Raw genomic sequence first — 12629 nt, 5'->3', positions numbered from 1 at the left:
GGGGTGTGGTTTTTGACACAAACTCCAGAAATCCAGATCTTGTCTGTGGCCCAGAAATTCCTCTTACATTTAGCAGACACACGTAATAATTAACTTTCACCACCTTTTTTTTTCCTAGGATGAATAAATATGTGTTTGTAAACTGAACACTCAGATTTGAGTATTACATTGCTTTGTACTTAATGGCATAATGAAATATCAGGTGCCTTGGATAAGCCTCAGAAGTCCTCCAAGCTTTCCTTCAGCTGCAAGATGACTCCTGCCCTGGAATGCAGAAATGTGCCCAACTTCCACTCTCTCTCTTTCCCACCTTTCTTTTCCCCCAGCTACACTCTGTAGCATCCAGACAGGAGCACAGCCACTGATTCATCCCTCCAGCCCATGGCACCAGCAGTTACAAAAGTTATAAATTCTTGTTTGGGTCCTGGCCTTTTAGAACCTGCTGTAACTCTCTAATTAAGATAATCTTAGGCCTAACCAGCAATCCAGGGAACAGAATAATTTCTGATGGTCACTGCAATGACTGCCTAAGGAACGCTGCTTATGCAGGACCCTCCAGGGCCACCCAGCCAGAAATCCTATTTATCTGACAGCTGAGGAAGCTGGGCTTGCTCAGCCTTGGGGAGAGAAGGCTTCAGGGAGACGTTCCAGCAGTTTTCCAGTGCCTAAAGGGGTTACAAGAGCTGGGGAGGGACTTTTCACAAGGGCAGTAGTGACAGAAGAAGGGGTAAGAGCCTTAAGCTGAAGGAAGGTAAGTTTCTATTCAATATCAGGAAGAAATTGCTCCCCATGAGGGTGGGGAGGCCCTGGCACAGGGTGCCCAGAGAAGCTGTGGCTGCCCCATCCCTGGAAGTGTCCAAGGCCAGGTTGGACAGGGCTCTGAACAACCTGGGATAGTGGAAGTTGTCCCTGCCCATGGAAGGAGGGCTGAAACCAGATGACTTTTGTGGTCATTTCCAACCCAAACCATTCTGTGGTTCTAGTTTAGATTTCATATATTTCTTAATGCAGATGGTAGTTGCTCTAATTTTCCTATGCTTCACTGGAATAGGCAGAAAGGTAAAAACCTCCTTCTTTCATTGATTACCCATTCTGTAATAAGTAAAATCAGACCCTATTTCAGAGGGTTTTTAAGAATAACTAGAATAGGAATGGAAAAAAAAATCAAATTTATTTTCAGCTGGGAAGTATAAAGTGCCCACACAAAGGCAGAATGGGCAGCTCTAAAGAGAAATACAGACTAGCCAAAGCTGAACAAAGACCTGATAGCAAATTCCTTCAGGCAGGTGGCAGAACTGCAAAGTCTCTGCTCAACCTGTTGCTGGGAGTCCTTATACAAGGGGATATCCTTAAGTGAAGCACAGCACCTTGGCACTGTAAACCACCATATTTGTGTCTTACTGATGCAAGTCAGAGCAACAAGCAGAAAGCAATGATGCTTTTAAACATAATATGCTAAATATTTTGATTTAAAATACAAAGGGAACAGAACATAGTTAAACTTACTGCATTCATAAACTCAGTGCTCTTCTGTATTATGAAGTGGTAAAGTCAAAGCCAAACATCTCTATTCAAAAATAAACTCAGTAAGTTTGCTAATGCAAGACTGAATTTCAGTTTTGGGTGGAGGGAACAGAGGATGAAGGACAAAAGAAAGCCCCCTTTAAAAAATGCTACATCTGATTGATAATTGATGCTTTAAAACACATATCACCTCACTCCCCCACGGGCCTGATGGATATTGAGTTACAGTTTCTACTGGTACCATAACCAAATTTCCTGACTCATGTTTGCACAAAGTCTCATCCTTACATATAAAAGCTGACGCTGCCAGAATGGCATGTGCAAAGTGAGCTCTCTTCAGCTCCTCTCTGTAAGGCTTCCAGCAAATGCAGGAAGCCCTTCACTCCTCAGTGTTGCTTTAAACTTTGTTCAGAAAAGCTTAAAAAAGCCCTTCATAATTTAATTTCATATTGTTATCAGATATATGAAGTTTTCTGAGTTATACACAGCATAAAGGAAAAATATTGTAGCTTCTGACTTTGCAAATCTTAAAACCAAAATTGCATTAATTGTTACTGTATCAAGTCCAAAATGTCTAATTGTTTTAGTTCACTTCTGTCATCTAACTATTTCCAGCTGCTAACTAGCTAAAATTAAAAAAAAAAGAAAAAAAAAATCAGCACAATGAATAAATAGTTTGGCTATAAACTTCAGCTGAACCAAACACTACCTGATAAAATACATGAGAGGAAAGTTTCTGAGCCAAAATATGAACATTTCTGCTCTTAAAATAAACACATACAAAAGTCAGATTTGGTATTGTTCACATTTAGTTCAGCGAGTTTTACAACTAAGAAAAGTTAGATCCTCAAAATCTCAACATTTAAAATAAACCATGGGGTTTTTTATTTTCCTTCCAATCTCAATGCCTCAAGGTCAGAGCTCCGAATTTTCTTCCATGAAGGTCAACATTTCAATGAGGTCTTTGAAGTTACTTAAATCCAGCTCCAATGCCTGGGAAACTGCTCAGACCACACCTTCCCCCACGTCGTGAAATTAAATTCATGCTCTGGCAAATTGAAAGGTGAGGAGTTATAGCAAAAGTAAACACAGAACTCATGCACAAATTAAATCTGCCCTAGAGTAAAGCACAGAACAAACCCTTGACAGAAATGGAGAGAGATTAGGTAGATATGATAAGGAAAATTTTCAAAGCTAGCCTCTGTAAAACTCCTAAAAATTTGGACAAACTAAACAGTGCTAACACAGGGCCAGAAGATCTTGCATCTCAAAGAAATGCGTGGAGGTCCAATTTTCAAATCTTCTCTGTTTCTTCAGGTCCTTGATGTACAAAGAGGGTCACTGTAAAAATCAGCTGCCTTTCCAACAAAGGGCAAACACCCCTCAGAGTGTGTAGAGTCCAGGCAGCCCTTGGAATGCTGTGGGAACCATTCAAGGTGCAGGGAGGGTATTTCTGATTTCTGAATCACAGCTGAACGTGTGACCATTTCCACGCAGAGTAAAAGCCAGGGATCTTTACAGAAACAACTCACTTGGGAGGTTTAGAATAGTGGAGGGCACTAAATGCTATTTTATGTGGGCAGACACCGGAACAGGTGAGGGTCAGTGAAGGAATTGGCACCAGTGGGTGCCGAGGTACCCGAGATGTGTTTTTCCACAGCAGAATCTCAGAACAAAGGGCAGGGTTGATGACCTAGAAAACAGACTTCCTGCAATCCAAAGAGGCAATTCTCATCCATAAGATATCTAAGGTAAAAAAACCTAAGGTCTGGGCTAGACAGCACAGAGGAACAGTTCAACATAATCACAGTAAAAAAAAAATTCTTATGACTATTTATTATCACAAAACTATCTACTCTTGTCCTGAATTTCCCTCAGCTTTACAAATATGACATGAAAGCTCTTGTGAAGTCTAAACTCAGCTTTGGATGTAAAGGCTAAAAAATGTATACTAAAACGTCAATTTTTTGACTTTGCAAAGTTCATTTTCACATGAGTATTTTCCTCCTTTGAAACATTCTGTGCAGCAATTTATAAATAACAGGAAACATCACTGGGCTGTTTTGATATTACCCAACCTGCATCTGTGGATTCAAATATGCTGAACTCACACTAACAGGAACTGACATTATCAAGCACTTCTGTATAAATTGAAGCTTCAGTTGCTATTCTGAGGAAAGTGTCTGTGGGAAACAAAGAAAAGAAAAACATACTTCTGCTAGAAACAGCAAATTCAACAAAATTGAATCCACTTGGATTAAAAGCACTAAACTGGGAACAGCAAATGGATCACTATGAAAAGCATCATATCCCACATGACTCAACACATCAACAAAAATATAAATGTTAACAGCTGTGCCAGTTCAAGGCCTGTGCTTATAAACAAAACACTCCTATAGATTATAAACAAAACACTCCAATCTGTAGATTGCTGCCTGAAGATTATTGAAAATAGCTTTGGAAAAAAAAAAAAAGCCATCTTCAAGTTTTTCCTCTTTCTCTGCCTCAAGGACAGTAAAACTGTTGTCCCCAAATAGGTTATTACACCTGGTGTGCAAGAGACCAACCCACATGCAGAGCAGAGTTGCAGCAGCCATTGAATTGGCTTTGTTACCACCTTCCTTATCTTGGGTATTCTGCCCAAAGTCCCTGTGGCCTGTAAATTCTGCATTCTTTGTGCCCTCTGTCAGTGGGCACATCCTTCTCCTCAAGCTTTGTTAGGGTCCCCTGGGTCTGAGATCACTGATCACATCAAGCCCTAAACTTTAACAAGGCAATTCTACAGACAAGTAACTTATCAATCCAACACCTGGACACCATAACCAAGAGGCAAAAACTCTTCACAGCAAGTAAAACCTTGATTTAAAATGACATATTTTGTTGGGTTTGCTCCTCCATTATCCAGAAGGTGGAACATCTTGCTCCCTGCAGAACTGGCCAACACTAAGAATGTATCTGTATCAAACCCTGTGCCACAGCTGAATTTCAAATCCCAGCCTCCTATTGTATTTGCTTTTCATCATTAATGGAGTAACATGATTTTCTAATTTTGAAAAAAAAAAAAAAAAAAAGAAAAAGAAAAAAAAGGCATTACACAGATAGGCAGTGCTGCAGGACAGAAGAACAGCTGGATATCCAATAGCAACATTTGATACTTTTAAGATTCACAGAGGTGAGAGAAACATGTAACATCCCCCAGCTGAAGAAACATTATTACAGGTGGCAAAAAGAATGTTAACACTCTTTATCCTAGTTTTCCCAAGGAATCCTAGAAGAAAAGTGAATACCAAGATGCCTGCAGACAGATTAGGCATGCACTGAAATCAGAAGCTGACTTTAAAAGGAGCATGGAGCAGCCCACAGTGAGTGTCTGACAAAATATCCAGGCCTCCTCAATAACTTGCTTGACAGAGGAGCTGTATTTGCTCACAGAAACACATATTTACCTAGGGAAGGCTCTTAAGGGATTCACCTCCCTGAAAAACTAATCAAGTTCTCAGCTCTTGTATTTCCCACTCATCTGTGTGCACTGGTACTGTTTGATTCTATCACCACGAGTAAAACAAGTTAAGTAATAATAAGATATTTTTTTTAAAAAAAGTAACTGTATATCCAATTTTAAATATCTGGGGAAAACATTTTATAGACATAAAAAGAGTTCTGAAGTGCTCACTGTGCTGCTTTCACAAAGTGTGCCTCCTATGGCACAGGATACAAAAAAGATCCCGAAATTCTCCTGTAATATATTGCACCTTTTCGTATTAACTATGAGAGGTGTTCTCAGGTCCTTGCCATCCACAGAGCCCACCATGCAGTGTCTGCCAAGCATTTCAAAGCATTTATTCTAAGTTCTCTACAAGTGTAAAATTACTGTGCTTCCACATCAAATCATCTTATCCAGGGGAAGCCAAATCAACGTCAATTTCTCCTTATATATTATATGAGGAACTGAGAAAGAGATAACAAAAAGCAAAGCCTCAGTTCTATGCATCAGGATGACTTTTTGAATTTGCAGAACTTTGAAAGCATGTGTCATTTCCAAAGAGAGACTGATTGCTCAGTAAAACTTATGAGCCTTATGAACTTAGGAGTCTCTAGTTTCCATATTCCAGTTCAGTCATTTCCCCTCACAGGTTTGCTAAGATACTGATTCAGAAAGTTTTGGGAAGTTTTGCAAATCAAATGAATGCAAGAGCTGAACCTAGGAACAGACCTATTCATAAACTCATTGCTCTTCTGGCTTTTATAAACATATTTACAACTGAAGTTCAGGATGTTGCCAGCATAATCCATCACCGGGGTATATTTAAAGGATATCTTTTGTTCTCTGGATTCCCATTACTTTTAGGGCATGAAAAATCCATAAGTTAAACCATTATAATGAGCATAACAGGATTTCTCTAGATTGCTTTCAGATAAGTCTTTAGATAAGTATTTAACTACTTGAACATGAACAATGACATAAAAGGATTTGCCAAAAATTTAAAACTGTAGTTAAAATTCTACTGCATGTTACTTCCAGTGCTGAGAAGAACTCTTTCATATGGTTGAAATAAATAAAAAAATTGTGGATGCTAGAGGATAACTGTAGCCAAAACAATATATTGCCATAAATTTAGTCTAATTGTACTGTCTCTGAAATAAATGCACTAGACACCTTTGAACTGGCATAGCAGAAAAATGAAAAAGAATTACTTTAGAGGGCCTGAATGTCCTCATAGCAAGGCCAGAAGTCACAAAATGCACTGTCAAAACCAGGAATGTCACCTGGGGGCAGCTGATTGCCAGGCTTTTACACGTCCTGTCCTGCTCCAGACCATTACATGTTGAGACCCAGAGCAGCTTTTCAGAACTATTTGAAAGTCCTACTACTCATATTTGGTCTGTGAATACACTTATGGAGTTTCCTGGGGTAATAACAGAATCATGTATTTTAATGCTTGATAACAATGTCTCTATCTGACCTGTTTATTAATACAGCCACAAAATGAAACTATTTCAGGTTAATGACTTGCAAAGTCCTTTAATCCCTAACAGCTACCAGCTGATTTGCCTACAAGAAAAGTTTCTCAGAAGTTTCTTGCATTTGGGGCCACTTGCATCAAAATCAAAATAAAATATAGACATAAGACTGAAGTATTGAAATGACCATTTGTTGGGGAACTTTATCTTTTGCTTCTATTTCAGGAGAGAAAAGGGAATCAGAATTCACTATCAGTGTCTTCAGTTTATTTAATTTTCCAGAAAATGGACCAAAGTCTGCTTCCATATCAGTAATTGTGGCATCTTTGTACTCTTCTATTAAATTTGCAAGGAAAATTTGATTTGCTATTATATAAGAGAGATTTAGTCCCCTTTGTTCCAGTTGTTTTCAAACCTCCAAGTGGAAATATTCATGACAGTTTCATTAATTCCAAAATAATATAGATCCTGTCTGTTCCTACTTGAAAAGAAGGATACTGTCATATTGACAAACACTGAAAATAGTTCTGTCATGAAGAAATATTTTTCCTCTATTAGTGTTTATTGATAAGGTGTAATTTTGCTTCAAGGCTGTGCTGTAAACACGTACATGTCACAGTTCTGTTTACTCATTAGTTAAGAAAAGCAAATAAAATACATTTCCAGTGAAATGATATTTATGAACATTCTGCCTAGCATGGCATTTTTATCATTCTCTACTAATTTGGAAGCTCTTCTTCTAAGTACCCAAATCTGTGTTTCCAAAGGAAGTGAGCAGCTGCTACTCCATTTGCAATTAGTCCTGGATAATCAGAAGTTTGATTAAATAAAAACTACAAATGGCTGGCAAATCCCAGTTAAATTTCAGAGTATGAATTATTTTTATAACAAAAACCATTTACTCTGAACTCCCCTCTCCATGCTAAAAAAAAAAAAAAAAGTACAAAAGCAGTTTTCTAAAATCTGCCTTTTGCCAGTTAAACAAGAACCAGCTGCACTTGACAATCTGCAGGAAACTGAAGATGCTAACAAGTTTCCTAATTAAAATGGAGAAGGAAATCAAGGCAAAACAGATTTGGACCACAAGTCTTGAAATAATTTTCTAATCCTTAGGCTGATTTACAATTATTATGAAACATTGCACACTCTGGGCATAGTATGGGTGAGTAACTAGTGAGGGTTTTTCAGTGTTTTTCACAACAGAGCAGCACTATGCTCTGCAAAGCAGGCCAGAACAGACCTTCTTCTTACACAAAAGCTTGTTAGAACAACTTTCCTTTCTTTTAGTGATAAAGGTTCCAGTATGATTTTCTTTCTATAGATACAAAGTCTGCCAGAGCAGACTGGAAATTGTACTTTACAGTTTCAGGTAAAATTTTGACTTCGCATGCATTCAGCTTTCTAAATTGAAGAACATTTCAATTCAAGAAATATTTAACTAATCATTTATAGTGCCAGTGACTGAAATTTTCAGGTTTAACACAATCTGTACTAGTACTAAAATATTTTGTACATATACTTTTATTTAATTTACAGATGATTACTTCAAGAAAAGAAAATAATGACTTCATTAATTTTGCTTTTCTTTTCTTCAGATGTAATGAACACACTTTTAAAGAGAATAACCCACTTTCATAAGTGGTTTGTGCTTGTTTCCTGCCCGTCCACATAAAATAGGTTATCTCCCCAAGGTCTCTGTTAGAGATTTTAATTTTTTTTGTCTGGAGTGAAACATCAGAATTCTTCTGTTTGGGAGCTGACTGGATTATGTCCATTAGTTTGTGATCACCCCAGAAACACACATAAATCTTACTGCAATGCCATTAGAATAAGATGTTCTGATTATGCTTTATTAAAGCAGATGCTATCATCTGCACTGTGGAGGAATAGAAATATGATTCACTATATGCAAGAAACACTTGGCAAGTATCTTCCCCTGTCCAAATAAAATTTCTGATATAAAGTTTGGGTTGAAAACAGTGCAAATCGGAAATAAAATTACTATTTTTTTGTATGAGCAGTAGACACAGAAGAAAGGAGGCAACCCCAGCTAAGTCACCTCTGAATGCAGAGACCAACCAGACTTGTTTTCAAAAGAAGGTAGAGATAAAACAGGAGTTCCCATACTGTAGATGCTGGAAATGCAACAGCTTAGATTTATCTTCACTAATTACTTTAACTGGCACACAATCTGTTGATCTTAAAGAGTATGAAGACCTATGCAGCAAGTGATTCATTCTCTAAGAATATTTATACACTTTATGTTGCTCTAATGAAAGCAACACTCCCAGTCAGCATTGGATAAGAAAGACTTGCAACAGAGGCATCCCTTGGACCTGTCTTTTTCTAGACTTCGAGCATTCAGCCTGATTTCACCCTCCAAAATAATGCAAGGTTTCATTGAAGGAGAATCAGCTGATCTGTTTTCTCCAAAATCACATCTGCTTCAGGAAACCACCATCAATGTACCACCATTTCCTTGGGTGATATGCCAAAGGCTTCCCATACAATCACCAGCTCATACTTGCAACTTTTTGGAAGTCAGATCCATTATTTACCACTCCTTCAATGACACGTGACATCTGGTCACATCAGGTTTCTTATCTTTACCCTGCTATAAAGTGCTCTATTTTAACTTGTAATTAATCCTCAACTTTTATCCTCAGTTACTTCAGATTTAACCTGGAAAATTCGACTAAACAGAGATACACTGAATATATTTTATATATCACATACACAGAGTTGAGAAAACTGCTAATGGTTCCTCTTTTTTTGTTGTTGTCGATGATCTGACAGAGAAATAATGCCCAGTCTTAGACATTTGAAGATACCAAAATTTCCTTTTTAATCAGTATGAAAATATACAGCCCTTTCCCCTCAGCAAGTTTCAGTCATACATTTTGCAGAAACACGAGTGAACCACACAACAGTCATAAAATCTTGCTTTACAGGTTATCAAATTAGAGTTTAAAATCCAGGTTATGCTTGAAGTCCTCTAAACCACTACACTGGAACTTGGCAGATGCACATTATAAACACAAATTGACCTAGACTGGCAATGGTGCCATCAGGATTTACTGTTTATGTTTGTTTCAGAAAGAAATTGTCCTTGTAATTTAACTGCTTTGTTGTCTGCATCAATGAATTGCCAGATAAGAGAAAAGTGCTACCGAGAAACGGTTTAATACCAAATGAACATGTGAAGATCGAAACAAACGGAGGTAACTGTAATGTTACAAGGTCAGAGAGGCTTGAAATAAAAATATCACTCTAAAACATATAGGCAGAGGCATCTAGTTACAAGAAAAACAGCACCTTTGTTTTGTTGCTTAATGTACATCTACTTAAAAGAGGAACTAAAGTGATGTAAAGGTGGAACAAGAAGAAATTCAACCTGCCACAGGTTACCAAGGACATCACCTCAGAGCTGGTGCTTACACAAGATTAAGCAAAGGTGGGACTCTGTTTCTGCAGCTTCAAAGCAACAGGTGAGTTGACATCACTGAACAGACAAAAGCAAGCCAGGGAAAATTTAAGGAATTTCATTTACTGCTCCAACTTTCCAGTTCTCAGGGCATTGACTGAAGCAAAGTTATTTCATACACATCTACAGAACCTTGGTAACTGATTAAATGTCCCTCCAGGGACATCCACTGCTGCTAAACCCTTTTCAGTAACTTACGAGATTTTCAAGGTTACACCTAAAGAGGTTGAAGGGATCTCTGGGGATGAGGTGGCAAACAGGAATGATAAACATCTCCAGAGACTGCAGTGATGCAACTTCACTGATAGAAAAGTGACTTGTGACTGTCCTAATCTACTGCTGTAAACGATGTCATCTTCTTCTGCAGTGCTAGTTCCACATCGTTGGGTATTTCTGGAAAACACAGAAGAGCCTTTCTTTGTACAGCATGTCCAATGACTTTGCACCTAACCTGAGTGATCATTATCATAAAACACATTTCCTTATTCATCATTCTCTGCTTTGATGAACTAAATCATCACATTATAAACTTCTAAAGCTAGGAGGAGGTTTCATCCTCTTGCTGTAAATGTCTTTTCTGGAGAAGGGAGCAGGAAGGTGGATTTTTGGCTAATAAGCAGAGAGCCATTGAGGCCCTGTTTTACCTGTGTGAGCACAGGCCTTTGCTAATCTTCCCAGACCAAGGCTGCCTGAGCTCAAACAAATCCTTAGCTGTAGGGAAAACGAACTGAGTTTCTGGTCAGCCTCTGAGCAGCCTAATAAGAGTGAAAGCAGTGTCTGAGGATAAGTGCCTTGTAGGGTTTTGTGGGAGTTTGTTTGTTTTGAGGAGAGAGACCAGAAAGAGGCAAACAGGAAACAAGTTGGGTAAATTAGGGCTGGAAGCAGGCGGCTCACTGTCTCTTGTTCTGTTTAATTTTCTCATCTTCTGCACTCACAGGACATCATCCCTCTGCCTTTCCTGCTTTTTTGCTGACACTTATCAGCATGTTGAGGGAAGGTGATTATTGAGGTCTCCTCTCTACTCTTATCCATCTGTTCTCTTCCCATCCTCCATTCAAACACTGCCACACAGAGCCACATTTTGGTGCCTCAGAGCCTGCATGGTCTGTCTGGAGAAACCCTGACTCAGTGTAACAAGTGTGACAGGAAAATGGGAGGATGGATTCAAGAACCCAGAAAACACTTCTGCGGTCTGTGCCTACACCAAAACATCCTCCTTTGTCTACACACACCCCCACCCACCCTGATCACTTTTCCACACTGATGGTACCACATGAAGAAAAATAAAGTGAGATCAGATACAGGGTGAGTGAGAGGAAGACAGCTCTTATTATCTCACCTTTACCTATTCCTTCCCTATCTCCTTCCTGTCTTCCCTGCTCACCCTCATGTGGCTGGGGCTGCTGGAGTGAAATCAGGATGGCAGCAGCAGTGCTCTCTGCCACCATCCTTCTAATTCCTCTGCTTCCTGGGATGGGAGATGACAGCAGCCAGGGAACCTGCAATCAGGGAACAATGCTCCCAGCCCAATTCCTACCAGTCACACAGATCAGGCAGTTTCTGCCCCCTCCCTTTAATTTGGGCTTTCCACAGGGCAGAGTCCCAGATGTGTGACAGATAACCTGCTGTATATTTATCAAGACACTTGATTACTACCTGGCTTCGGTAAATAAGGCATTTAAATTTTCAAAAGTGATGCTAACATTAGTTCAAAAGAGTTACAGACAAATCATGTGTCTCTACAACAGAAAAAACCCTTCAGCAGTCAGTGGTGAGACCAGTCTTGAGTTATCCTTCAGCTTAAACCTTGTTACTGAGGACTTGGAATTATTGTATATATTATAAGTTTTATTATTATTACATATTATATTTTTCTCATATTTTGGTACCAAGCTACACCTGTCCTTAAAACAAAGCTAAGTGTCTTTTGAGTTCCTCCTCTGCTTTAACTTACACTGGGTTTCCCTTCAGGTTCAAGAGGCCTTTGCAATTGTTCTCAACTGGAATCACGAGCAAGTGGATGGAAAACCCATATAATTTAAAAAACAACAAACCGTGTTTGCTTATGTTTGTCCCAGTCTGACCTTTCACTTTCCTGGTATACCGAGTTCTACTCCAAGTATTTCTCCATTAGAAAGATGGAGAGAAGCATAAAGATTCATTGGTTTTAAACAAGTTCATGCAGCAGATGCAAGTAAAAATCAGTAACACAGGCAGACTCAATAAATAAACATGGAATGCTGGAATTCTACTGTCTTTGCTCTTCCACCTACATTTCCATACAAGTTGCAGAATGAAGTCTTTAATACACTTCCTCGCGTATTTCTTTTTTTTAAAAAAAACAACACAACCCCAGAAAACTACCCCTCAGTGATTCCCCTCCTTCTGCAACCTTAAAATTAAACATTTGAAACTGTAAACAACCTTTCTGGCCGTGGAAATACAAAGTTTGGTACCCGCAAGCCTTCAAAAGCACACACTGCACTGCACCCATGCACAGTCAGACCCGCAGCTGACCTGACTTGGCTGACCTGCCAAACTGATACTCGGCATCCTCTTCTGCCCCATGCAAAGCTGAGCAAAGGACGGCACACGAAAGAGGGTGGTTCCTTATGCTTCTTGCAAATGCCAGGAGGAGGTATTCTTACCACAGCAGCGC

At 39.0% G+C, this 12629-nt stretch overlaps 1 protein-coding gene across 11 annotated transcripts in view; it reads right to left on the bottom strand.

The window, feature by feature from the left end:
* Window positions 1-12629, bottom strand: part of PPFIBP2 (PPFIA binding protein 2) — a 101188-nt gene that overhangs the window by 75973 nt on the left and 12586 nt on the right. The window contains exon 1 of one of the 11 annotated variants that reach the window (XM_083863113.1): window positions 12502-12513. The exons of the other annotated variants lie outside the window; for them this stretch is intronic. The gene's annotated coding sequence lies outside the window, so the exon portion shown is untranslated. Of the gene's footprint in view, window positions 1-12501; window positions 12514-12629 lie in introns of those variants that run through there. 11 annotated transcript variants of the gene reach the window in all.

The sequence above is a fragment of the Zosterops lateralis genome (genome assembly GCF_965231275.1).
Source record: "Zosterops lateralis genome assembly, chromosome: 6".
NCBI classification, from domain to species: domain Eukaryota; kingdom Metazoa; phylum Chordata; class Aves; order Passeriformes; family Zosteropidae; genus Zosterops; species Zosterops lateralis.
This window is presented reverse-complemented; position numbering and strand designations above follow the sequence as displayed.